The sequence below is a fragment of the Meriones unguiculatus genome, chromosome 3, assembly GCF_030254825.1.
Source record: "Meriones unguiculatus strain TT.TT164.6M chromosome 3, Bangor_MerUng_6.1, whole genome shotgun sequence".
NCBI lineage: Eukaryota > Metazoa > Chordata > Mammalia > Rodentia > Muridae > Meriones > Meriones unguiculatus.
In genome coordinates this window covers 121009829-121037696 of record NC_083351.1, presented here as the reverse complement: position 1 = coordinate 121037696, position 27868 = coordinate 121009829, and the positions used below count along the sequence as shown (strand labels likewise).

General features: G+C 45.1%; 1 protein-coding gene across 9 annotated transcripts in view; it reads right to left on the bottom strand.

The window, feature by feature from the left end:
• Positions 1-27868, bottom strand: part of Pdzd2 (PDZ domain containing 2) — a 350811-nt gene that overhangs the window by 154393 nt on the left and 168550 nt on the right. The window contains exons 1-2 of one of the 9 annotated variants that reach the window (XM_060380443.1): positions 23421-23670; positions 23192-23301 (exon numbers count right to left, since the gene is read on the bottom strand). The exons of 7 other annotated variants lie outside the window; for them this stretch is intronic. The gene's annotated coding sequence lies outside the window, so the exon portion shown is untranslated. Of the gene's footprint in view, positions 1-23191; positions 23671-27868 lie in introns of those variants that run through there. One more of the 9 variants, XM_021633723.2, reaches the window with a different exon arrangement.

Below are 27868 nucleotides of genomic sequence, written 5' to 3'. Positions count from 1 at the left end.
TAACTGACTAGACTTGGTTCTAGCAGCTTTTCAAATTTTCACCTAAGGCTAAGCTAAATACGAACACTGTCTACCAGGGAGAGCGCAGAGATGTAGCAGAATAATGATGCTATGATTGGCACTGCCCTGATGGCTGAGGGCTCTCGCCTTTCATTTTATTTTATCATTTGCATGTTCCCTTCTGTGACTGGCCATTTCCTAAGCAGTCAGTCCTCCAAGGCCACAGTTCCTACACCCACGGAGTCCACAAAACATGGATCAAAAATGTTCAGGGAACCTCCAGCTGAAGAGCTATTGGCAGTTACCGTCTGCTGGGGGAGGGGAGCAATTTTTCTCTCTAGGGGAATGGTTGCTCTAGGTTGTTCTTGCATGGATGGATAAGCCCCACACCCACGCACATGCTAACAACACTAAGTGAACTGAGATGGTTATGATGGAGAGGAGGAGGAGGAAAAGGGAGGAGGAGAAGGAAGAGGATGTGGATGAAGCAGAGGAGGAAGAAGAGAAAAAAGAGGAGGAAGAAGAGGAAAGGGAGAAGAAGAAAGAGAAAAAGATAGCAAAAGGTGGAGGAGGAGAATGCCAATGTGATGACATAGTGGGGAGAGCACTTGCCATGGATCCTGAAGACTGATTTGGTTCCTGTGTTGGTGGGAGAGAACTGACTGCAGAAGGTTGTTCTCTGACCTTTATACATATGTATAAACACACACACACTCACACACACATTCTCTCCCAACATCATAAAAAGGGAAGAAAAAAACGGTTTCTTTTTGAAAAGAGGCAGTTAGGAAGGGGCTATGTTGAGAGTGGTCTAGGAGATGTGGAAATGGGAAATGAGGATGAATATGATCAAGATACATTGTCAAGGAAATTTTAAATTGGAATAAAATTTAAGATGTCTTTTAAAAATGAGCTACCCTATAAACGCATATATGTTAAATCTAAAAAGGAAAAAGTATTTGAGTGAAAACGTGTCTTCACTATTCTTATTCTCTTAATAACAACTAAGTGACCCAAGATGTCTAGAGCATATGAGAAGATATGTATGTATCACTTACATGGCAATACATTTTTTATCTGTGATTGGAGTCCATGGGTACTCTAGAACCAGTCCCCTGGAACTGAGGGACTTTGCCCATTTTTATTTATTTCTTTTCTTTTATAAATATTCTTTGAAAAATTATTTCACTTTATTTACATCTGTGTTTTGCCTCCACGTCTGTGTGAGGGTGTCAGATCCCCTGGAACTGGAGTTTTAGACAGTTGTAAACTGCCATGTGGATGGTGGGATTTGAACCTGGGTCCTTCGGAAGATCAGCCAGTGCTCTTAACCACTGAGCCATCTCTCCAGCCCCCTTTGCCCATTTTTCTATTGCTTAATTTATTGTGTTCTGTACTGATCAGTCTTATGTCACCTTGACTCAAATGAGAGTCAATTGGGAATTGGGGTTCTCAGTTGACCAATCTCCATAAGATTGGTCTATAGGCAAGTCTCTTGAGAATTTTCCTAATGATTGAAGTGGGAGGGCCCAACCTACCTACCGTGTGGTGCCAACCCTAAGCAAATGGTTCTGAGCTGTATAAGGAAGCAGAGAGACCAAACTATGGTGAGCAGGTCAGTAAGCAGAATTCCTCAATGGACTCTTCAGTTTTTACCTTCAGGTTCCTGCTTTGAGTTCCTGACCTCATTTCCCTCCATGATGGAGCGTGATCTGAGAGTTGTAAGGGGTGAAATAATACCTTTATTTCCCAAGTTGCTTTCGGCTGAGGTCTTAATCACAGTGATGGAAACTAAGGCATTTCACCAATATGTAATGTATGCTCTTAATCCACTTTATCTCTCTCTTATGCTATCATCTTAAAATTTTGCTCCTGGAATTTCCCCACAAGTAGTGAAGGCGGTTTCTCATGAACAACCCAGTGGCTTCTAGATAGCACTTGTCAACAGTGGAATCTTTTGTTCAGTGTAGTAGAACTCAGTGAGCAATGCACAACAGCTGTAAGGCTCTAGCTCAGTGGTTCTCCACCTGTGGATTGCGACCACAAGTTGGGGGTTGACCAACCTTTTCACAACGACCATCTAAGACCATTAGAATACACAGATGTTTACATTAGAACTTATAACAGTAGCAAAATTACAGTTATGAAGGAGCAACAAAAATAATTTTATGGTTGGGAGGTCACCACAACATGAGGAACTGAATCAAAGGCTCGCGGCAGTAAGAAGGCTGAGAACCACTGGTCTAGATGAAGCTGGGTAGGCCTTGCCAAGTTCCCTCCACCCCCCTATCTTGATTCTGAGGAGTTTTTCCAGTCTTTAAGAGCAGTGTTTACAGCTAGAGATTCCGTCCAGCTCCCTCAGGTAACAAATGAAGAGAAACAGAAGAAGAGCTGCTTGAGATGAGCCAAGGCTGCCTCACAGACATAGAACTGTCCAGACCTCAGATCTTCAGTCTATGAACCAGGCTAGGGTTTCTATCACAGAGGTTAGTGCCACCCGAATTTGACCTGAAAGCATAACTAAGCACTTTATCATCTGACCCCATCATTTTAGCCTGTTAAAGAAAAAGAAAGCAATATAAACAAAGTGACAATTCCTTTCAAAAACACATTCAGTAAGCATTCATCACCACTGCCCAATTATTTATTAACACATTATCTTTCTGTTTCTTCACACCATAATTTAAATAATTGAGAGCAGGAAATTCATGACAGGTTTTTCTCTTATGTGCCAAAGACCTAGAGTTTCAGAAACTTTTCCCCTGGAGAGACAAATAAGCATCTACCTCCTTCTTGTAGGGTACCAATGACAGGGCAAAGAACAATTCTACCAAAGTCCAACTTGGCAACCAATGAGCTTACTGGGCTTATGTATAGAGCATGGGTTAGGGGTTACTTATAGGAGTGTGAGTGACCCCAAAGCAGTAGCACCATCAAGTCTCCCCAGCATAAACCGGGGGGGGGGAGGGGAGCTCCTTACACTAGCCTTCCATGGTCCATATATTCCAGCACCTCAGGAGACCATAAGGCCATGTCCAAATAGCCAAAATCACATACAGCCATCTAGGAGGAGAGGGGTGGCCGGAACTCAGGTGAGAGTCTTGAGACCTCCCCTCATCAGCCTCTTCTTCCATGTGGGATATCAACAGTCAATGAGCCTAACCTGGGTGCCTCTTGTAAGCAGTCGCAGCTTTTCTGATGAAGGCAACAGACGTTATGTTTAGAGAAAAGTGTTCTACAACAACCTGAGCCTGCTATGATGGGTCTCAGGACTGTTGCTGGATAATACTGCCAATTAAAACCACCGTTCTACAACCACTCACAACAGCAAACAAACAAAGCAGCAAATGACTCAGTTTAATCTTTTAAAACCCCAATGTGTTCACCAGGGTAATCTTTGCTAGACCAGCTGCACATTGGTAGACGGTCCAAAGTACCAGAGCAGGACTAAGGGAGACAACACTGTTGAAACAGCTGGCTACCTCTGCAATTCCTGTATGGATTCCCTGGGTTTCTGCTGGTGGTGGCTGACCGTCCCAGGAACCTGTCACTTGAGGGCCCCACGGCAAAACTTCCACAAGAGATGAGAGGCATCCTGTGCCCATAGGGAGTGGCACAATTAGGTGTGCCTTGGTAGGGTGGGTGTGGCCCTGTTGGAGGAAGTGTGTCCCTGGGGGTGGGCTTTGATGTTTCAGAAGCTCATGCCAGACCCAGCGTTGCTCTCTCTTCCTGATGCCTGCCGGTCAGCATGTAGAACTCTCTCCTTCTTCAGTACTGCCTGCACACCATGATGATAATGGACTAAACCTCGGAACTCATAAGCCAGCCCCAATTAAATGTTTCTCTTTTTAAGAGTTGCAGTGGTCACAGTGTCTCTGTACAGCAATGGAAACCCTAATTAAGACACATCCTGAGTCAGTTTTGTTTCGGTCTTACCTGCTGGAGTACAATCTTCAGCTGCAGGGCTTTAGTAATGGTGGGGTTCCAATGTCTGCTTCCTATTCTACAGAGTGGACGTCGTAGCAATGACCATAAGCTCTAACCCCAAGGAGCAGAGATGAGTGTGAATATGTGTATGTTCCTTTGCAGAAGGTCACAGGAGTGAAACCACTGGAGTCTGTTTCATTGATCATGGTGGCTGGCTGAGCAGTCACCTCTTAGGATGAGTATTTGCACATCCATAGTGAAGGGACAGACCAAGACTAAGAACTATTAAATAAAACAGAATGATGTGATCAGCATTGGAAAAAGAAAGCATTCCTGAGAGGATAACCCTAATTTACAAAGCAAGCTAAATCTAATCATAATGATGAATGTTAGATGGAACACAGAGTTATAGGGAACCTTCAGCTATGGGCCAACAAGCCACCTACCTACCGCTGTCTCTGAGACTATGCAAGCTTGTATTTACTCAGTCTGTTGCCAGGACATTTATACTTCCATTTGGCCTCTTGAAATCATAAAGACCTTGTTCTGGCCCAGGCCCACCACTCCAGGAAACAATAACCATTTAGTTACAGAGCTATGAGGATCCAACAGCCAATCAAAATATGGTTCCTGCTGATCAGATTTGGGTCTCTGCAAATGAGGATACAGACTAAAGCCATTCTGAAAAAGAACAAAAGAGGAAGCGTTATGTGCAGAGAGTTCTGAACAGTTTTTGTTTTTATCTGTCAATAGAGAAGGCCATTGGGACTGTGATGAAGTAAATGGCAGGCAGAAGGCGGAGGCACAGGAGAGTGAGAGACCATACTCTCTTTACAAATAGTCATGTAAAGGCCTGTCCTCAAATTGGCCAAATCTGAAAAACTCTCAATGGATTTTAGCATAAAACAAATAAAGCTCATTACCATACTGGTCTTCTAAAACCAAATGTCTCTGGGGGAGTGCTGTATAGTTTTAGAATGCCATCTTTCGTAGACTCAAACTCAACTATGGCTTTGAATCACCTCAATTTGGGCATTGAAGGTCCCCTACCAACTCTAACAGCAAGAGTTTCTTTTTCAATCTAGTAGATACTGAAGATAAACAAAGATTAAAACATCTAAAATTCATTCAAAAACTATTTCTCATAGATCTTGAAAGATAACACAGAGTTGGGGAGACAGGAAGGAGAAGGCATTTAAAATGCAGGCAGGGGACAAGGTGCAGAGTGTGTACTGGGTTGGTGACATAGTTCAGAGGAAGGGTACCTGTACAGCCTGTGTGATGTGAAGTCTTTGCTTTGATTTCCAGTATGCAAGTGGGGAAGAGAAAAACAGGTCAGAGGATCTGTGAAGCAGACAAACTCGGTTTGTCTCTTGCCAATGTTGCTTTGACCATCCCGTTGCTGATTTACTCTCGTGCAGCCCAGGTTGGCCTCCAACTCATGATAGCAGCCAAGTTTGTCCAATCTGTGGCATGTGTGCTTGGTGTGGCCGAGAATGGAGATGAATGATGTAGATTTATGTAAAACATTGAGGGTTTCTTCATTTTTTTAACTAAAATTTTTTGTAGGCAATTTTTTGGTAACTCCCTTATGTGGTTCTTGATCCGTTCTTGGACTTTGTATTATGACAATGTCACGTTGCTTGACACGAAGTTGGACGTGTTTGCCTAAGACTGACTTTGAATTCCTGACTCTCCTGCCTCCACATGGCAAGGGCTAGAATTATGTACACCACATCCGGCATGATTTGACCATTCTTTTTTGGTTTTTGGTTAGAACCTAGGACCTCAGGCATGTTGGCTTGACACTCTAACCCTGAACTACATCCTCCAGTGGTAGACTGTTTCAAAGAAAAATGGCTGTTTGGCATTTCTTGCTAATAGAGATTAGGAGAAAGTGATCAGAATGGCCAGGTCATCTTGGAGGAGAACTGTGAATCCTCTTGGGCAGTCAGTCCAGCACTGACCGGAATTGGAATATAAATGGAGCCAGCATCACTAGCAACTATTACCTGTGGCACAGTCCAACCACAGGCCCACAGTCATTGCTAGAGAGTGCCTCGTCTGTATAATTAGCCAGTGCAGTAGAGCTGTGCTTAACAACATAGACTTAAATATCAAGTTCTGATCAAACCTACCAAATTCAAATAAACCAAAGCCCCCCCCCCACCACAAAAGGGCAAAATCTTTGCATTTCTAAGTACTTCCTCCTTGTCCCTTGCCATGGCACCCCTTAATAGGTTACTCTGCCAGGGTCTTGGGATGATTTACAGTCTTTCAAGGCTCAGAATCAGAGAACAGTTCTTTGAAGGCTAAATTCTTAGAAAACTGGCTGGGTGATAGTGGACACTGGGAAGAGATGAAGCCATTTGTCTGGGAGGAGTCTTGAGCATTTTTAGCAAATGGAGAAGGGGTGAAGGCATTAGTCCCAGGAGCCTGTTGCAGCCTCCCCAAGAGCCATCAGTGTGGGAGGTTTTGGGATTCTTGTCAAGTACACACATCACAGACATGGTATTTTCTCTCTGACTCAAAACCAAGACACAACCAGTTCAGTTGGCCAGGGCAGATTAATATACAGCTGCAAGATATCGCAATATCAAAAAGGGGCCTTTCAGCAAAGTTTGCAAAGCAAGTTTCTGAGAGGCAACTTTCTTTTTATCTGGTGCAAGTTTATTAGGCAGGATCTGACCAGAATCAGTGATTACAGTGCAAAAAAACCACAGTATTCTAAAATGAATTATGAAAAGGGGAGGACTGACATTCTGATAAAGCGACAATGACTCTAAACTGGTCAAAGCTACTGCTAAGAGATGTTTCAAAATGGCAGAAATGTATAAATGTAATTTGTATGTTTCAAAATGGCAGAAATGTATAAATGTAGCAGCACGTGCTACGACAGCAGCTAGTATCCACGGAACACTTCAGCCCGGCCACGTAATGTAACAACTCATTGAGTATCATCTTGTGGTTCCACCACCCCCCCTGCCCCCACCCGCAGTACACCAGTATGGGTTACAGTTTGCTACACTTTATCAGGCAGCCTTTGCTCTACACAGGGAGGCTCTGGTCATTTCACCCAGACAGGTGAAAATGCTGGTACCACAGCAGGCTGGCAGCAGAGCTCAGCAGTCTAAACAGGGCAGGTTGGCACCAGCCTGGAATCCCAGGTACTTGGGGGGATCCAGAAGGCAGGTTTCAAGTTCAAGGTCTTCCAAGGCTACAGAGTAGACTCAAGGCTAGCTTGGACAATTTAGGGTAACCCTGTCTCAAAATAAAAAGTAAACAGAGGATTGGGGCTGTGCATGATCGGGTACACCTTTAATCCCAGTATTCAGGAGGCTGAGGCAGGCAGATCTCCAATGAGTTCAGAGGCCAGCCTGGTCTACACTGTGACGAGCTAGACAGGGATAAACAGTGAAAAATCTGTCTCAGAAGAAGGGAAGGATAGGGAAGGAAAAGAAAGGAAAGGAAAAGAACGAACGAACAAAAGAATGAATGAATGAATGAATGAATGAATGAATGAATGAATTAGATTTGAGGCTATACCTGGTAACCATCCGTGACTGAAGTACCACTTGGTCTGCCTCCCTGGGCCCTGGCACATGGCCACCTCTGGAGGCAAAACTCTTAATGTTACTTCATACTCCGTGAAATTTGTTCATTTATGATGATAATAAAATTGGAGTTTACCATTTAGAAGAGTGGTTCTCAACCTTCCTAATGCTGCAACCCTTTAATACAGTTCCTCATTTGTGGTGACCTACAAACATAAAATTAGTTCTTTGATACGTCATAACCGTAATTTTGTCCCTATTATGAATGGTGACGTAAATGTCTGATATACAGGATATCTGATATGTGACCCGTAGGTTGAGAGCTGATTTAGAAGGTACTGAAGGCCAGCAGTCAGCTATTTACATTAATTATCAAGACAAACCACTAAACAATTAGACCTAATCCAAGGATGCCGCAGTGTTGCTGGAAAAGAAAAGCCCAGATTGGGGAGATCAGCCACATTCCTCAGGCTGCTGCTACAGATACACAACGCACAAGTGTGCAAGCACAAGTCTAAAACTCCTGGTCAGAAAACTTTACTGACTGGCATAAAACTCCTCCCCCAGAATTGATGGGGGGAGGGGCTAAGCCTGCTGGCACATGCCTGCAATCTGAGACCCTTGGAAGGTGGAAGCAGGAGCAGCTCAGGGTCAGTCCTGGCTACCTGGTAAGTTTGAGGCCGGCCTGGGCTACATAAAACCCTTTCTTAAAAAGGCAGGCCTAGCAGTGAACCATCATCTGGATGGAAAAACGTCTCCTATGGGCTTACTGTTGGGATGCGTGGTCTCCAGCTCATAGCAACAGCTGTCAGGAGGCTGTGGGACTTTAGGGTGTGGGGGAGGTGCTGGGGAGAAGGCTTCGTTGGTGACAGCCAATCCACTTCTGGCCCCAGGTCTCTGCCTCACGGTGCTCTGAGCCGCAGCAAGCTGAGTGTCGACCTCCCAGTGTCTCAAGGGGACCCAGCCACCACCACACTTTGGGCCATAATGGACTGTGTCTCCTAAACCACAAGCTAACTTAGAAGTTGTTTCTGTCCGGTATTTGGTCACATGTGTCCCTGGGGAATTATATATGTGGGTAAGAAGAACATGATAATCCCCACCATAACTTTTAATCTACTTAAATTTGTTTTTTAAGCCATCTCAAAATTTTCTCCTAGTGTAAAGTAAATATCTAATTATATGCTTTCTACATGAAAGCCAAAAAAGCCCTAAATTTGAAAAAAAAAATGACTAGAAGAAAAACAGAGGAATTAGAGATTTTTTTTTTTTTTAAAAAAAAGTAGTCAATAGGAATGGAACCATTAACATGTCCAGATATAAAAAGAAAAGAGATATAACAGAAAAAGCAGGATTTGGTATGGTACGATACCATTTGTATCAATTAAAATGCACAAAAAAAAAAGCATGCTTATCTCCAAGTGGCACATCCATCCATGATATCCGAAACCTAGACGGAAAGGTGGCACACTTGGCAAGAGAGTTAAAACTATCGTTTTCTGTTTGAGGAAACAGCGCTAAAAGTGAGCACAGCAAAACGGGAGTGTCTAGGAGATCCTGAGTGGCAGAACTATGCTAGAATAGTTTTGCACATTCTGTGTTGTTAGTTTTCAAGAGTTCTCAGAGGTTAACTTTACAGTCTCCTCTATCAAACTACAGAGCATTTTATTTTTCATGGCTCATTCTTCAACAAAGGACTGTACACAGGACAGACAAAAAGTTACTGATCCCAACCATGGTGGTTAATGTTATGGTCAGGATGGCTAGAGCCCAGGTGTTCAGTTCAACACGAGTGCAGATACTCCTACCAAGGCATACTATTTATACTATTTATTGACTGATTTAGATACAGCCACTCACTACGAGCTCAGGCTAGCATAGAACCCACTTATGTAGCCCAGCCTGGCATGGAATCAACATTCCTGCCTCAGCTTCCCAAATCCTGAGATTACAGAAAATGGGATTTATACTGACTTATAGTCCCCTGCCCAGAATGTGGGCAGATTTCAGAGCAGTTGAAGATCGTAAGGGAAAAGATTAAGCCTTCTCAGAAGAGACAGCGCTGCCCCAGAGACCCCCAACGCAGACACCCTGCTGAGTTCCTGGCCCACCCTGTCCGCCCTGTCCACTTTACCTGAGGACTTTGCCTCTGTGTTCTCCTGCATTCCCAGGATCTGGTCTGCTCAACAGTACTATGTAAATCCTAAATCTCGGTCTTTCTCTGTCTCCCCAACACATGACAGAACCTGAAGATGCTTATACGCACCCTCCTCCTGCTCTGCTTCTGACAATTCTGACCTATACACCTACATCGCAAGCTTTGGGGCAGCCACTGTGTCTCTGTTTAGTTACAAACAGCCCCAAATTTTGTAACTCAGACAGAGGACAGCTTCACTGGGACAGGAAAAGTTGATAAATTAGTTGAGACCCACATGCTGGAATTTAATGCAGCTTGAGTTTCTCTATGGGAAAATACATTTCATGAGAAGATCAAATCCTTCAGTGCGATGCTTTCTTTTTTTTTTTTTTCCTAGTTGAAATGACCATGATGATTTGTTGGCAAGGTGCCCTGTTGGGGAGGTCTGACACACACACTCCTATGTGGGGGAGAAAGAAGAGCTGAAGGATGCTCAGTCCTTAAACTGGGGTATTAGCTCAGGGAGATGCTGTTTGCTGCACTGAAAGCACAGGGCGACAGAATGAGGCTGTGCTGTCTCCATGGAGGATTTCTGCATCTCATGGCATGGCTTTGCCCACGCTGTGACCAGCAGTATCCAGTCTGGGTTCACCACATATAACAGAAACACTTGCTCCGTCTCCAAACATGGCCCTTGCTGGACACAAGGTGACCTCAGACATCAATCCCGCTCCTGCAGAGTCCCTTGCCAATTTCAGAGATGGTTTATTTGAATTTGCTACTTTTCTGCTCATTGTATTTTGCTTTGGCTCTTGCAAACCATGAAAGTTCAAATGAGAAACAAGAATGAAATTACTGAAGCAATAATCCAAAGCAGTAATACATCATAAAAATATTTCTTGACATTTCCACTGGATCAGAAGGTGACTCAAAATATAAATGATCTTCTATTGTTGCATTCAAAAGATAGCCATAAAAGTTTTGTGGCTGAATTAAAGATAAACAAGGCAAATGAAAGGACACCATTGGGTATAAATGTTCTATTGTATTAGATTATGCTACATGTAAGGGATTTACATTAATATCTTTACATAGAAAAACACAAAATCAATGCATATAAAATATACGCACAAACATGTCAACATATAAATTAATGGCAGTTGAGACGCCAGTGTCCCCGCTCTCTGGCTCTTGTACTATAGGACATTTATTTGATTCTTCCACATCAGCAGCATTTTTGCACCTGTGGCCATGATGACAGTTTCATTCTCAAGATACACCCTCTTCATCTGATCTAAGTTGCTTAAATACGGTTCTTAACCTGTTCCACTTTGAAGTGATCTTTAAAAGTCTTATTTACAAAGAAATCCAACCCTTGTTACTATGAGGTCAGAGGCCCTGGATTATCCCTAGATTTTTTTCTTAAACCATCCCCCAACCTTAAAAATACTATTACCTCAGCTGACCTCCTTTAGCATCCAAAACAGCAACGCCTAAGGTCACTTCAGACTGCTGTGTGTTCCCTAAATAATACTTTGATGCTCAAAATAAAATAAGCATAAGCTCTTTTCACAGGAGGGGCAGTTTGTAAAGACTTAAATGTAAGACAATGCTGTCTTCCCGTGATAAGCTTCTCAGGACGTAGGACCACCATGTCTAGGCAGGTGTGGGAAATGGTGTGACTTCATCTCACACAGTTCCTGCCTCCTGCCTTCTCCTTTAGCCGGCAGCCATGGTAACACGGTGCAGGATTGTTCTGTAGGCTTGCTCAGAGTAGTTCTGGGGGACTCTAGAGGATTCCAAAATATTAGGTGCTGAAGACCCAGCAAAAAGTACACCTTTCACCAGGCAAATGCCACTCAATACTGAGAGTCCCAGCTTTCTGTCTTCTTTCTTTTAAAAATAATCTGTGCAGAGTAGTATGAGGCTGTTCATGGTGGCAGAATATTTGCTGTGAACAGACCTCTGGGAAACCATGTGGGCATTACTCCTACCCATGCCATCACTGCTTTCTGAAAGGGTTAGACTTACCCAATTCTACCATCAGATGCACCAGGCACTGGAGTCTGAAATTAGCTCCAGCATTGCTATAGGCGCCGCTAATACATTGTGAGCCAGAAAGGGCCATATGTAAGAAATTTGGAGATTTTTCTAGAATGTTCTAAAAAAGGATCTAATATCTTAAGAGCTTCACCAGGAGCAGCCAATATAAATGTGAGCCAGAAAAGGCCATATGTAAGAAATTGGGGATTTTTTTTTCTAGAATATTCTAAAGAAAGGCCTAATAATTTTAGCTTTCCCAGGAGTCGTTACCTGTATCACTGACAGAAAGGAAATGAAATCGTGGACACTTTCAAGTTGTACATGGTGCTCAGAGCACTGAGTAACTTCCTGCCTCAAGGGGTGAGGAAAGGTGGAGATGGGGAAGAGGCGCATGATGAAAATGCTTCTGTGAAAGTCAGGAAGCAGAGGAGCCCTAAGTACCAAGAACTAAGGACAGCGGCTGGAATGGAACTAATGCTATGGTTTGTATATGGTGGGCCCCGGCAAAGCTCAGTGGAAGCTGGATCTCCAGTGAAGCCGACTCAGAGGTGGGGCTTGGGGCTGGTGTTCTAATTCTGAAAGTTGAGTCCTCATGATGGCTCAATGCCTTTCTCCAGTGTGTGAGTTTTTGCTCTCAAGGGCTGGAATAGTGTCCATGAAAGGGATTAGTATGCGGTGATCTTGGTCCTTGTTTTCCCTCTCATACACATGCCCACTGGCCCCTCCACACCCCACCATAAGTTAAAGCTCCTTCAAGACCCTTATTGAACGTAGCCACCCGATCTTAAATGCCTCAGCCCCTGAAAGTATAAACCCTAAACAAACAAACAAACAAACCAAAGCAAGCTAAAACTTCTTTCCTTTATAAATTGTTCAATCTATAGAGAAATATCCTGAAGAGCAAACGGCAACTCCAGACTCTGATCCAAAGAAATGGATGAACATAAGGTTGGAGAAGTGCCTAGTGGTAGGGCACCTACCTAATATGCAAGGCCTTCGTTCAGTACCAGTACAGAAATAAATATGTGGATAAAACAGCAAACAGATTAAGCATCTTTTCAAGTCTGAGAACTAATTATAGCATAAAAAATAAAAATGTGGGGCTGGAGAAACAGCTCAGCAGTGAAGGGCATTTGCTGCTCTTGCAGAGGACCCAGGTTCAGTTGTCAGCACTTGCACTGTGGCTCACAACCCTTGGTAACGCCAATTCCAGGACAACCCATATCTCCTTCTGACCTCCAAGGTCACCAGGACACATGTGGTGCTCGTACATACAAGCAGGCAAAAACACCCATACACATAAAGTAAGTAAATCTTCAAAAAAAAGTTTTTAAAGTTGGAGAACTTTAAAAAACAGATAGAAACTTGCTCATTTTCTTTGTGTTTTTCTCCATTAAGAAAGCTTATCTTTACCCTAAGAGCATTTTAGGAATAAGAAAACTGACTTGGGGTCTTTTAACAGTTGGCTTCAAAGTGACAAGGAACAACAGAGAAAGAAGCAAGAAGCCCTGGTTCAAGGGGGTGAAGTCAGACTTTCAGGGAGCCATGTGCCCAGCGCAGTTCTGAAGACTTCCCATGCCGCCCTGCGTTCAGTCCTTGCACTAACTCATGAGGGAGTGGCCATCCTCATCTCCACTCTACCGCTGAGAAAACCAAGACAGGAGTATTACCTAACATTCCGCAAAGTCTCCTGGGATGGCTAGGTTAGACTTCTGTGACTCACACAGCTCATTCAGTGAGAACCACGGGGACGGTATCTCCTCCACCTTATGTTCCCCGTGGAACTACGCAGACTGTTCCCTGAGTCTGTGGTCTGGATCTACAAAGTGAGGGTGACACCACGCTATGTGACATGAGGTCCTTACAGCATTCTGTTGCCCACCTTCCTGGACTCAGAATTCACAGGTGTGGGGCAAGGCTGCATCAGGCCTGCGGCTGACTTCTACAAAGCCTAGGTGTGTTCAGGTGCGTGACCTTATTTTTGCAGACATGGGCTTTCCTAAAGTAGCAAACCTAGTTTGCTTTGTTTCCATTCGTTGGGAAAAGGCTTTTCTTGTGTACCTATAATTTGAAGCAATGAAATTCACAGTCAAAGATTTTAGATATATATAGAGAATAAGATACCTTATGGTTCTGGACCCATAAAATGCCATTGTTCCTTCATGGAGCTGGTGTGTGTGTGGTGGAGGGTGCAAATGCTTCCCCAGGATAGCCTCAGCCATCAGCCCTGGTCTAGCTGAAACAGGCCACATCTCCTGCAGAAGAGTACTGGGAGGCTGGCTACCCTAACCAGAGCCTCTAACTCACTCACTCAACCCAACCACAGCACCTCATACACCCACATAAACCGCTGCTCCAAGTCTGAAGTTGATGGGGAGTTATGCCCAAGAGTTGCTATCGATCGATCAATATGAATGTTCATCCAGCAGTGTGCACATGGCACTAACGCTGGAGCGGGGCTGGAATCTACCGTCTGTATCCCATTAGGCCTTTGTATGAGCTCAGAGCATGACTGCCTGCTTTGCATTTGCAGCACAGAGGGGAGCAATAAGGGGTGGCAGCAGGGCTCCCTTAAGGACACCTGACGTAGGTCATCTGCAGCGGCAGAAACACCTAGGAGATGACCAGGTTGTGTGACTGTAGGAAGATTGGGAAAGTCCTGTTCCCCAGCCTGTGGGTCACGACCCCTTCAGGGGTCACATGGCAGATCTTTACACTATGATTTGTAACAGTAGCAAAATTACGTCATGAGGTAGCAGTGGAATCATTTTCTGGTTCTGAATCACCAGGACATGAGGAACTATATCGAAGGGTCACAGCTCTAGGAAGGTTGGTAAGCATGCCCTTGCAGGACAGTAGGGGTACCCAGTCTGGCAGTATCCCTGCCATCTGCTAAATGTTCAGACAATAGCTCTGAGCTTCTCAACCCGAACTTCACCTCAGAAGAAGGAAATTGGATTATATATGCTGTGGGATGCCTTCTATTTGAATATTTTAGTGCTGTAGTCGAAAAAAGACCCCTGATTCTGAAGGACACGAACCCGAGTACCTAGCACAGTGCGTTACCTCCAACTGAGCCTGGGCCATTGGCGACTGCATAGTCAACCAAAGCCTATAAGCACACACACACAGGTTATGAAATCCATTAACATCCACAGACACATGACAGCCACAAATCATGCACTTTCCTACATGCATTGTTTGACTCAGGAGATATAAACTGTTATGACTTCTGGATGCCAAACAGTATATTAGATATGCTTCTATATATAATTCTCTCCACCTCCACCCAACCCGAGACCTGTAATTTAAATAGAGAAGAATAATAGAAATAAGATGATGCAAAGCAACTCTCTGAAATGATACAATTCCATTCAGATGTGGTCAAGCCAATGCCTTCAGCATATCAGAGCCATATGTGGTAACTAAGATTATATCAGGGCCCAGCATGGTGGCAGGTGCCTTTAATTCTAGCACTTGGGAGGCTGAGTTCAAAACCAGGCTAGTCTCTGAAAGGCAAAGGGAGAAGGGAACGGCATTACCAGACCATACTGGAGTTGGAGCCATGGGAGTGAGCTGCCCCTTGAGGCCTTGGGAGAAATTAGCCGTTGTCAGAAACTCAGCAAGGTTGAGAAGGCTGTGAGTGGGCAACGAACACGTCAACCCTCTCTCCTCTTTTGTCCTATCTTCTGCCAATTGGAGTCCTATTGGCTGGATGCAGGCAGAAGCGAAAGGCCAGGGGGCCCGATGTCACAGATCATAACGATGATTCTCCTGGTACAGAGGAAGCCGGAAAATGAAGTAGGGACCAGGGGAGGAACAGAAAAGGCACGCTCGTCTGCCATATGCATAATGCATATTTCAGACGCACTTAGAACGCACACGTGGGGGGTGCATACACACGTGCGTGGAAGCACTTGCGTCCATGCACACGTGTGGTGAAAAGAACAGGACGCTGGCTGCCTTTATAGGTCCTCTCCTTGCTGCCTTGAGGAAGGGCCTCTCACTGAACTAGAAACTCGGTGTTTCAGCAAAGCTGGCTGGCCAGAGAGCTCTGGAGAAAACTCCCGTGTCCATCGTCTAGTCCTGGGGTTGCAAGTTCACAAGCCAAGTTCAGATTCTTGTATGGGTGCTGGGGACCTAAGCTTGCCATGTTTTCAGAGCAAGTGCCTGGACCCCCAGGGCCATGTTCTAGCCCAGGATCAATATATATTTTTGATTTTTCAAACATCATACGCTGTGTGAAAGGACTGTACCATATGATGAACCTAAATGAAAACATCAAGGGCTTCTGCCATCTCGAAGATATAGCAAATTTGTTAAAATGAGAACATTCAGTGTAAGTAACTTGAGAACATTTTTATTGTCTAAGGTACAGTGTATCTGTTTATAAATGACCCCCCGCCAAATGAGACAATAAAGACACCCACTAACCAGACAAAACCATCTCATTATTTTCCTTTACCCTCCAGCCCTACAAGGCCCCCAGTTCCAACGATTTCAAACTTCAAAGTTTGCACACTAAGGCATTTTCCCATTTGTATTTTCAATCCACTGGCAACTAAAAAAAGAATCTCAGAGGTCAGCCAAAAGTCTCAAATAATGAATGAGTTTGATATAGTATCTCTAGATTGAAAAGTGTAACAAGACATGTTATGAGAACACACCTGGAAAATGGCCCTCGGCAGGCCACATTTTAGGAATCCATATTCTATACAGTGACTCTCTGCCAACTAATGATTACTCGTCAACAGGGACCCCTGGAAACTGTCAAAAAACATTTGTGTCTCCCAGATGCCGCAGGCTTTCATGCAGGGTTCTAGTGCGAGCAATGGGAGTCTGGAGCTTGGCTGAAGATGGAGTCCTCTCCTCACAGTGGTATGTGGGGAGGTAGAAGAGGAGCTGGAAGGAAACATGCTGGAGAAGGCTGGAGAGTCGGGAGTCGGAAAATACTCCAGGCTGCGTGAAACCCTATCTCAAAAAACCAACTAAGTCAATAAAATGTCTCACGGTCGTTTCACAAGTGGGAAGCATGTGCCTAAGAGATCTCAGATACTGTGGTCCATACAACAGCTCTTCACAACACTCAAGGAAGAGATAGGAAATTCTGGCTTTTGACCCTTTGGGGAAATATGCTGCCATTAGAATCAGTGAATTTATAATAGTATGAAAATCCTGTTTATTCATTCACAACAATGTCTGAGTTCCTGATGAACACTGGGGGTATACTGGTGTTTAAGATATAATGAATTACTCAGCATAAAGCACACGTGTGCTACAGTGTAGAATGGGCTCTGAATGAGGAAGACAGCGGCCTCTCTGTTCCATCACTGAGAAGTGGACCACTTTGAGTCATTTCTCTAAGTAGTGTGGCTCCAGGAACGCCCTGTGAAATGGGGACAAGAATATCCTTGTAAGATCATTACGCAGGGCTGGCTAGACAGCTCTGTGGCTAAAAGGGCTTGCCATGCAACCCTGAGGCCTTGAGTTCCATCCCTAGAGCCAGATTCGACTGCTTGCATCTGTAACCCCAGCACTCCTGCAGCAAAACGGGGGGCCAGAAACAACAAAACCCCCATCCAAACAAGGTGGGAGCGAACCTTCCCCACATGAGTGCTGTGGCACGTGTGGGGCCCCTAACTTCCCCACATACAAACACATTAATACATGTAGATGAGATACGTCCATACCCTAACAGTGCCTGGCAGAGACGAAGCACTCAGAAGATCTTAGCTACGCTACAGTATGACGCAGTCTTCCTTGGAGTCTTGCTTTAAGGAGACACAGAGATGTAAACAGAACAATGGTGGCACAGTGAACAGTACAGTGAAGGGGCTTCCCTTCAGGCTGAGGTTATATCAGGAACGGAACAGCTCAAGACAGGCCTTTCATTCATAAAAACAGAGAGCATCGCTGCTGCTTGACTCAAACCGGAACACACAGACTGACAGTCTACTTCCTCCTACGTTCTAGTCTTCCCAACACCACCGAGCACTTTTGGAGTTTATTTCATCCTTAAAAGTGTCCCCAAGTCTGCAAAGCAGATTCCAGGCATTGAAGACAGAGGAAGCCATATGGTATGAAACCAGGAGGAAGTTAAAACTAGCTTTTGACTTTTATAGGCTGGAGTGCCCGAGGTTTTTTCCTCATTGCATGTTGTTTAAGATCAGTCTCCACTTGGGTTAACTGCAATCTACAACCCTCTCTCATCCTCTCTCTCCATGCCTAAGTGTCTCATTAGTTACTGTTCCCTTAGGAGCAGAGGGGAAAAAAAAGGTTATTCTCATCTGCCTACAAAATAGCCTGAGTTGAAAGAAATCCTAGTTGGGATTGCTAAGAATCAAATGAGGAAGCAGGCTGCTCCAATCCCAGCCAACTGTGGGTTCCCTGACTCCTTTCAGAGATAAGGTGGTACATGAATAAATCTCTACCTGTATCACTTTGTTGGCAATGATGCCAAACCTTGACTCAAAATGGCTTACATAGAGGACAGGAGGTGAGGAGAAGGCAGGGCTCCAGCCAAATTCTCCAGTTATCTGCAGCCAAATTCCCTGGCTGGCTACAATGGCCTTCTCCTGTATGCTGCCCTCAGGTTGGAGGCTAGAGGCCAAAGTTTCCAGACAGCACCATGCAGAAGGCCACGAAAGAGCACTATTTTGTATCTTTCTCCAAGAAATAAACAAACCTTTTCTTAAAACTTCCTAACAGACCTTTTTTCAAACCTCATCACCCAGGCCACCCTTTCCTCCATCTGACTCTGGGCTGTGGTTTGAAGGTACCTGACAGGATGGGCTGAGCACCTGAGAGAAAAGCACCTCTAGTTCACACAATCTTCCCATCGCTCACCAGGTGGCTGGTGAGGGCTGGAGTTACAAATGAACACGAACATGCTTCACAGGAGTCATCAGGCTGTGCCGCTGATGATGAACACGGAACCCTGTAAGCCGGAGCATCAAATATTCAGAAACACCCTTTGCTCCGTCCTCCATAATGAGCAGTAGCTTCTTGCACAATGGAGTTAACAAGCTCTATGCAGTAAATGTCAAATCAGCTCCAAATTGCTCAGCCTAAGCCCAATAACCAACCCATCCAGAGCCTGGGGCACCTCTCAGTACTGCTGCTGAGTCCAGCATGAGCAGTGTGGCCTGTTCACACATCTATCCCCACCTGAAGAACTGAGGAAAAGTCTCAGGACAAAATTGGGCACACGGGGAAGGGACTGCATGTGACTGGATGAGCGTTCGGTAATGTTTAGAAGTTTGCAAAAATTAAGCTGGGGTCGGGGGAGCCACCTGAACTAAGATAAAGCAAACTGGAAAAACGGTGATGGCAACAAGGGTTTAGAAGCTGACAGGTGCGTAAGCTAGCAGGAATAAACCCGCGGCACCGGCTTCCAGATGAGAGCAAGCCATGGAGAAAAGCCCAGAAGCCTACTTACCGGCCTCCATTCCCAGCACCCAGGAGCACCCTGGGAATGAGAAGTATATGCACCAACCAGACAGGGGTACCCCTCCAAACTCAGGTAGGCTGGCTGAGGGTCAGTGTATGAAGTGGTTGGACCCCCACATCATCTCCTTTAGTGCTAGACTGCAGGTGAAGGCCTGCACTCTGCTGCGTCAGAGCAGCTCTGGACACAGAGAGGCCAGCTGCAGCTGGTGGGTGAGGGAGTACCAAAATATGGGGACAAGAAGATCTCCAGAGCAAAGGTTATGGCTCCTTATTCCCTACAGACTGTCACTGCAAGAGAGTCTCTTCTCACAGAGACGTCTCTCCATTTGGGCAGTTGCCCTAGCTGATGAGAGCTCTCTATTGACACCACCAGGCAGTCAGTGTTCAGTGGACGCCCTGGAAAGCACTTTCAAGTCACTTATCACTGCAACTTCAACGAAATAAATGGTATGCTCAATAAAGTATTCAAAACCCAAAACAAACAAACAAAAGCCAATCACCGTCACCTGGCTTTGGCATGAGCCAATGTCATTTGGTTACTGTGCAAACAGTGCAAATAGATATGGAAAGTGTCTGCTGTGCCAGGCGATTGTGTGTTGCAAGACACTGCCCTGGGTCTCCTTAATGAAAAGAAAATGTTCCTCAGAATCAACCCAATCAAAGTATGCGTTCATACTTTCCAATTAGCGTTTCAGGGATGGGTCAAAGATCATCAAACATGTTAGGAAAGCCTTTACCTTGGAAGAGATTAAAAAACAAAACAAACAGCTAAGGGGAAATGAGAGGAAACAGAAACAATGCAGGGAGGATAGAAGTACTTCAAAGGCTCTGTCTTGAGCACTGCAGCACGGAGCCGCTTGTCATCCTGGGAACAATAACAGGAGGTTATAAGACAACTCAGAGCTCTAAGGAGCTCTTGGGACTTAGAGGTTTGATGGCAGACATAAAACTGGGATATGTGGTCTAGAGGATAAAAAGAGGACACTTCCCAGGAAGTAGAACTTTTAAAAGTGAAACAGGAAATGTAATAGAATAAGCAAAAGCATTTCATGATTCAGTTCATAAAAACTTCCTTCAAACTAACGGTGCTCCAAAAGAGAGGAAGGGGGCTCTTACATTTAAAAACCTCTAGAAAAAAAAAAGCTCAGAACCAAAAGGCATATTTCCCAGGTTAAGATAGTTCATTGGAAGGCTAGTAAGATACACAGAAAAACACTCATCTAAAGTGTGTTATAATAAATCTTCATTATAAAGAAAAAAATATTAAAAGACAGGAGAAAAACGCAGAGGGGAGAAATAGATCCCAAACACCAGGAAGTAGAGTGACAGCTGACCCGTGGGCAGGGCAGTGAGACTAGGAAGAGCCACAGTTTGCAGATTCAAAGAGGAAGAGATTTCCACCGTGGAGTTCAAACCTAGTTCAACCCGACAGTAGGCCCAGGTTGCTCTCAAAACACTGATTTCATATGCATGTTTTCTTGGGCGCTTATGGAAGAGCACATAAAAGGCAAGGCTTGGGGGAGTTCAGATGATAAAGGATGTTCTGTGAGCAAGAAGTGGAATGCATCCTCAGCACGGTGACAGAGGGACAACAGTGATGGTGGTGGTCTTTGAGGGTTTATTTCCTTCTCCTTAACCTCATCCTTCACCCCAGTATGCTCAAATCTCACTGCATGATGCAAGCCCAGAGTATATTAGAACAGGGCAGCCTCAGTAAGAAAGACCGAACCACAGGGCAGGATGCACTCACCATTTAAAAAGTGAATAGAGAATGTTGAAAGTGGCTGTCCTTTGGGGGCACTGGGATTGGGGCTGCTGAGGGGGAAGGGAATGATTGCTGACCCTAGTTATAGGTCTTATAAAGCTAAGTGATTCTTGGGCTGAGCGTGGTGGGTGAAGCCCTTGGGAAGCAGATGCCAGTCTGGTCTATACAGTAGGTCTGAGGCCAGCCAAGGTGACACAGTGATATCCCAGCCCAATCACTCAATCAACTAATCAATGACTTAGAATAAGAATCCACGTAAGAATCAGGAAGAGCCCAGCTAACACCCTGGAGCACCTACTGAAGGAGGCAGGGCACATGTGCCAGGCCAAAGCTCTGGAGAAGTAATACCTTAGTGAAAGCAGGGCTGAACAGCATGGACAGAGACAAAGAGGAATGGAAACCCTTCAATGCCTCTACAGTGTGAGGACCCTGGTGTATCCGGACATTAGCAGCAGCAACAGGAGGTAGACTCTCTTCAGAAGAAAGTCTACCATGTGTGATGCGATGCTGGGTAATTCATGGGAGTGGGAAACAAACAGAAAAGAAGTACTTGGTACAGCGGCTACTCCTATGCTAGCCTCCTTTCACTATAGATGAGGAGGATGCCTAAATGGGTCTCCCGACAATTACAATTAAACCGAACAGAGCAGGCTGAGAGATTTGGGGCAAACTGTAGGAACTGAGTTCATCATACTGGTTTCCCCTGATGTTTTTCCCCACAACATCCTATTTCAGTTTCTGGTTTCAGCTTCTGGTTGTGGTCCATTTAGGCTTGCTCTCTTTCTTTCTCTCTCAGCATGGCAGGGGGGCTCTCTCTCTGAGCACGGTGGAGGGGGGGTAGGAGAGATAAAATAGTTTCTTTATGTAGCCCTGGATGTCCTGAATTTTGCTCCATAGACTAGGCTGGCCTCAAATTCAGAGATCCACCTGCCTCTGCCTCAAAAGTGCGGGGATTAAAGGTGTGCGGCACCACTGCCTGGCTAGCTCCTTTTTATAGACCCCCTCAGTGAGGGTTTTCTAGAACCCAGCGGAGCCTCCTTCCAGGAAGCCCCAAGCTCCAGGTGCCACCTCTGGGTCCCACCACCATTCCTAGAGCCAGGTATAACTGGAGATCTAAGAATTTTGCATCCTAACTTTGTAATTCACCTATAGAGTGAATTTAGAAATGTAAAACATTTATAGCACTGTATTTTATAGTTTATGTTCCCGTTCATATTCAGCTCAACCTATTTTGTGGAAAGAAAAAAAAACACTGTTTATATTTTTAGGAACTTTTTTCTCTGGGGATGGAGAGATGGCTCAGTGATTAGGAGCACTGGCTGCTTTTTCAGAGACCCTGAGTTCCGTTCTCAACAAACACATTGTAGCTCACAACCACCTGTGACTGGATCTGATTCCCTCTTCTGTTGTGCATGAAGACAGTGCTCATATACATAAAATACATGAATAAATAACCTTTCAAAATATGGAAGAAGTTTTTCTCTGAAGATAATAGTTTCCTCCCTTTTTTACTTTTATCACTTGAAGTCACTTCACTCTCAGTAAGTCTAAATCACCGGCTAAAGCAGGACTATGTGATACAAAATGCCAACTTCAGCCAGCACTAACCTTACTTACCTAGAGCAAATCACAAGTCCGAGGCCAGCCTGGGCTACATACTCTTACAGAGGGCAACCTTGTCTCAAACACACACATACACACAAACAAAAACAACAAAAAAGAAACAAGCAGCTAAAACAACATCAATAAAAAGCTAAAAAGCTATCCTCTTTCCAAGCATCCTTCATCATAACTTTTTTTTTTACTTCTGGGTAATCTAATTTAAAAAGTTTTCGAAACAGTGAACAGGGCCGTTATCCAAGTACACTGTTTAGTAATTTGGGGCAAAGATCTGTCCCCAGAGGAGATGACAGCCTTGTGTGGAGAAACATCCAAACTCTCTATGGGAGAGAAAACAGCTTGGCTGTACCAAAGCCGCGAGAAGCTAACCAAAAGCCAGGAGAGAGGACTAAGAACAGCAGGACTAACACCTTAGACCTCTTCAACCGCAACAGTCACACTACACCAACACCCCCCCACACACACACACACCCTCCTTATGTCCAGTTATTGACAAACGCGTTCCAAATCTCTCCTCCCAGCGAAAACAAACCACCCCAGGCATGCAAACCAACGGAAAGTCACAAGCTGGCAAGTTCACTCTGGGAGGCTGCAGCAAATGCTCACATTAGCGGATCCAGCCTGGGTCTGCACCTCAATCTGGATCAGATCGCAAGGCCTGGGACCCCCCCACCCCCCACCCCGTTAGATTCTTACCTCCAGTTTCAAAGCCACCTCTGTAAGCTCTCTTAGACCTCTTCCCTCAGTTCCTGCGGGAGCCTTCGGGGCAGGAGCAGCTGGCCTTAGGGTAATCCGCTGGGGCTGAGCTGAGCAAGCCCCAGAGACCTGTCATTAGCCGGAGCACCTGCTGGCAGTCCTGGGCACGGGGCGGGGCGGGGCGGGCTTCGCGGGGACGATGCCCTCCCCCCGGTTCCCCAGGCTGTACCGCGGTTCCGAGCCGGCAGGATGTCGCCAGCGCTTCGCTCCGCGGGCTACGGATGTGCGGGAGGACCCCTCCCTGCTCGGCGGGTGGAAGGGGTTACGAAAAGGCTGTAATGCAATCCCTGCCCGACTCTCACTTGTCAAAACTCCACGGCATTCCAGAGTCTTTCCCCCTTCACCACGTCCTCTGCAGGGAAAAGGAAACAGCCCCGGAGGGTTGCATGGAGTTTGGGGTTTCTCTTTCAGACACTTTTGTTTACATCTAGCGCGCGGGGGCTTCCTGCGGGGAGCTGGGAAAACGCTTCCCCACCCCCCAGGACCCCGATGTCCCCACCCTGCTGGAAGTTCCCCGGCACTCTAAGAAGCTGCACCTACGAACACCATTCATTTCATGACCGCTCCACTTCACCACCAGCAGAAGCCTGGCTTCTTGTGGGGAGGGGGAACCCCCAACTAAAATCACAACTATCCTACCGGGCGGGATGTCAGGGAACTTTCTAAAAACTCCAAATCAGATTCCTTCTCCTGGAATAACCAAACTCGCTACCCCTGAATTACAATCGCCAGTGACTGCACCACTAAAGCATTTCCTTTATACCTTCTCCGTTCGCCTGCCCCTCCCACCTTCTGCAGGGCTTGGGCGGCTCGGCCATCTCTCCAGCTGCAAACTGATGAGGAAGCCCGACCCACGAGGCCCAACTTGTTTATGTCACACCCACCAAAGGCTTCCTGTCTTAAATTAATGAGAATGCAAGAGCGATTTAGGAAAACAATGTTTGCTTTTCTTTAAGTAGGAGAGAAGGCTGCGGGGGAGCCCTCACTCCATCCTTCCATGGCTTTTCAAAACTTCAATTGTATTTTATTCTCTGTTTCCATTCCTAACACTTGTTGAAACGTAAAAGCTCCGCTGTGCCAAACCTCAAACCATTAAGGAACTCCTGCTCAAACAAAAAACATTTCACCTGGCTCCGGAGGGCTCCAACTTTTGGTGCTCCCAGGCAGAGTTGAGCTAGGGATCTAGAGAGCTCCTGAGGTTAAGATGAAGGAATGTCAGTACAAACAAACTTACTGCAGCTCTAGGCCTCCCTTCTGGGACTTGCTCAGACAGGCACACACCCTCCCAGTTCCTTGGGTTTGTATCAAAACCTTGCACAGTTTCACGTCACCACGTGTCTTCAAGCTATCATTTTCCGCCTGGACATCCTGCAGTCCCTGAAAGTAAATGAGCTCTGCAAAGGACAAATCTTTTAGAATTCGATGCAATTAATTATAATGGAGGAAGCCAAAGAAGGCCGGAATTCCCAGTGCCATTGCTGCCACTGGAATGGGTAATTAGAGCATGGGCAAGGCCAGCCTATGTCAAGCCAGGGCTGGAAATCTGCCCGCTCCCAGAAGCTGCCCAGCAGCACACCGGTAAATAATTAGTACAATTACCAATTACCAGCCCTCAGATTACCCCCAGTGGCCATTCCTAGTAGCATAAGAGCAAGCCGGAAACAAGTAGGAATGCCAAGCTGTGGCATTCCTTCTTTGACAGTTTATCTCAAAATGTGAATCCCTGTAGCCAACACCACCTGGTGGAGGTCCCAGGAACACTGTGTGTGTCGGAGACTAGCTTTCCAAGCCAATTCCTCAGAAGACTCCATGACTTCAGAAAAGGCTACTGTATCTCTGTATCTCTACTCTTTATCGAAAAGCATCTGGCTTCCAGACAATAAAACTTTGTAAACTTTTTTCATTTGTAACTCCTTTTAGCCCTGAGAAACTGTTGCACAACTTTGGATATGTATTTGCATAAATCAGATACACAAAGCAAACATTTACTGATAATACAGCATATGGAAATTGATGGAAGCACTTCTTTGGTATACATGTAATTTTACCATTACCTCCCAGCACTTGGGAGGCAGAGGCAGGCAGAGATTTTTGAGTTTGTGGCCAGCCTGGTCTACAAAGTGAATTCCAGGCCAGCCAAGGCTATGCAGTGAGACCCTGTCTCTAAAAATTAAAACAACAATAACAACAACAACAAGATAAGATGGCAGGAGTATGCTTAAGACCATTCCAGAAGTTGCTGAAAATTCTGTCATAATTCCAAGCCATCGTCCAGTTCATGATTTGTTTTTAAATGAGACTCAATTTTGCAAATTAAACAGCAAGTTTTAAAAAATCAAATATTCTAATAGAATCCAATCCAAAGATATACTAATTTGATGCTTACATTTGAAGAAATGACTGTAGGAAAATTTTGTCTGTTTTCTGTAATTGACCCATTCTGTTTCTAGACAAGCAGGAAGCTTCGTATAGTCAAAACACTGCAGTTCATAACATAAATAGTCTGAGTGGAGGTGCTTCAAGCAGGGTCCTCATTGTGTGGCACAATGACACACACAGTGCCAAGTGCTCATGTTGTCCTGTTGTATGATCTGAACCACGGATGCAGGACTGGGAGACAGGTGAGTGTGTAATGTGCTCGTCATCTAAGGAATTGGCCCTTGGTTTGATCTCCGGTAGCTATGTAAGAGCAAAACAAACAGACCAACAAACTAGTGTGGGGCTGGAGCCTGGCACAGGAAGATCCTTGAGGCTTGCTGGCCAGCCAGCCTAGCCTAATTGGCAAGCACAGGTACCAGTAAAAATAAAAAAATAAAAAAAATTAAAAAAAAAACTCCAAGTTGGACAGCTCCAGAAGAACAGCAGCTGGGGTTGTCTTCTGACATCTATATGCACGAACACACACACACACACACACACACACACACACACGGAGTGGAAGGAGGGGCAGTGTTGGAGGACACCAAGGACACACCGAAGCTGCAAGCTGCAACACAGGCAACCACCTCAGAGCCTGCCTAGATTTGATTTTGAATTTATTTGTGGCCCTTGGGCAATTAAGAAACCTTTTACTATAACTATTACCAATTTTTCCACTACCCCACATTGTGTTATGATTGGGTCATGACCCACAGTTTCAGAAATTGGGGTATCGTGGACGTTAACACTCCCTCCCTTCCCTTCTCCAGTTTTTCCATCACAGGTAGACATCTTAGTGATACACCACATCCGTTCCCATGACATCTCAGTAGCTGACAGGCTCCACAGGAGCTAAGCTCAACTTGAACGATTTTCTAGTATCAATTCCAATAGGGCCCTTTCCTCTGTGAGTGCCTTTCTGGTTGAGCTTCCTGTGTCAACATCTAGCTTTCCCCATGCCTTCAATTTGGTATGGAATGCGTGATGGTTAAATCAGTGCTGTTTAAAGTAATCTACAGTTTTAAGGATAGTGCAAATAAATATCCCTCTTCCCCACTGAAGATCAGTTTAGGGTGTGTATGAGCTGGGGGATTAGCAATTGGTCCACATCTGTATAATGTCTCAATTTCAGGAAAGCTTTGGAAAACATCTGACATTCTCATTAGCCCAACAGAAAGATAGGAACGGGGCTGTCTTTCCCTCCCCAGGCGCCACTCCAGGCTGGAGAAGAGATCAGTGGCTCAGTAAACAAAGGGCAGCTTTAAGTGTACACCATTCTTTTATCCTGGGTCTGCTTTCAATAATCTTGAAATATTTTTTGCTTTTGTTTTTGGTGGACACCCAGAGACTACACATAACATGAATTCAAGAGGGAATCACTGATATGTTAAGAAAATCCAAAGTGGCTTCAACACATTAAGGAAATGGCTCCTTAAAGATGGTTTGGGGTTCAGCTTGACAGCTGATTACGAAGTTGTGTCCTCGGGGGTGATAATCAGTGGGGACAGACACAAATTCGCTTAGTGTCTCCATTTGAGAGAAACTGAGTGACGATCAAAGCAGGTCTCGTGGACTTAGAATGTGCCTGCTGGATCGACAGGAACCAGGCAACACACGGCTAGAATGTTCACAACGGCAGAGACCTGCTGTAAAACAGAGTGCACCATGGCTCTCTGTGACAATGAACCGGACAGCAGACACAGTCTTACAAGGGCGTGTGTTCAGTCTGAAGTCCTTTATTCAAAAGAAGATGCAGAGACACTGGAAAAGTTCCAAGAGAGAACCAAAATGATTAAGGACGAAGAAAAATAGAACCTAAGAGGCAAGGTTAAAGGACCTGGAGTTGTTTAGTCTGTGTGGAAAAAGTGCTCCAGGCAAACTTAACAGAATTCTCCTATAAAGAGGATGCAGGCCAGCTGTTCTTCATCTCCACAGAGGCCAGGAGAGGTAAGAGACTAAATACATCATTAAAATTTGGGTTAGATATGAAGAAGACATGCTTATCCTAATACATACCAGCTTAACATAAGAACTGCCTCCCATTACATCACTGATAATCTTCACATTCAGCTGCCATTCTGAGTGAATCTTGCATGCTTAGGCAAATACTACACTGAAGAACCCACCCCCGTTCCCTGCCAGAGCTGCCAGAGCCACCAGAGCTGCCAGAGCCTCACTGTTTCTCCATCAGATGTTATT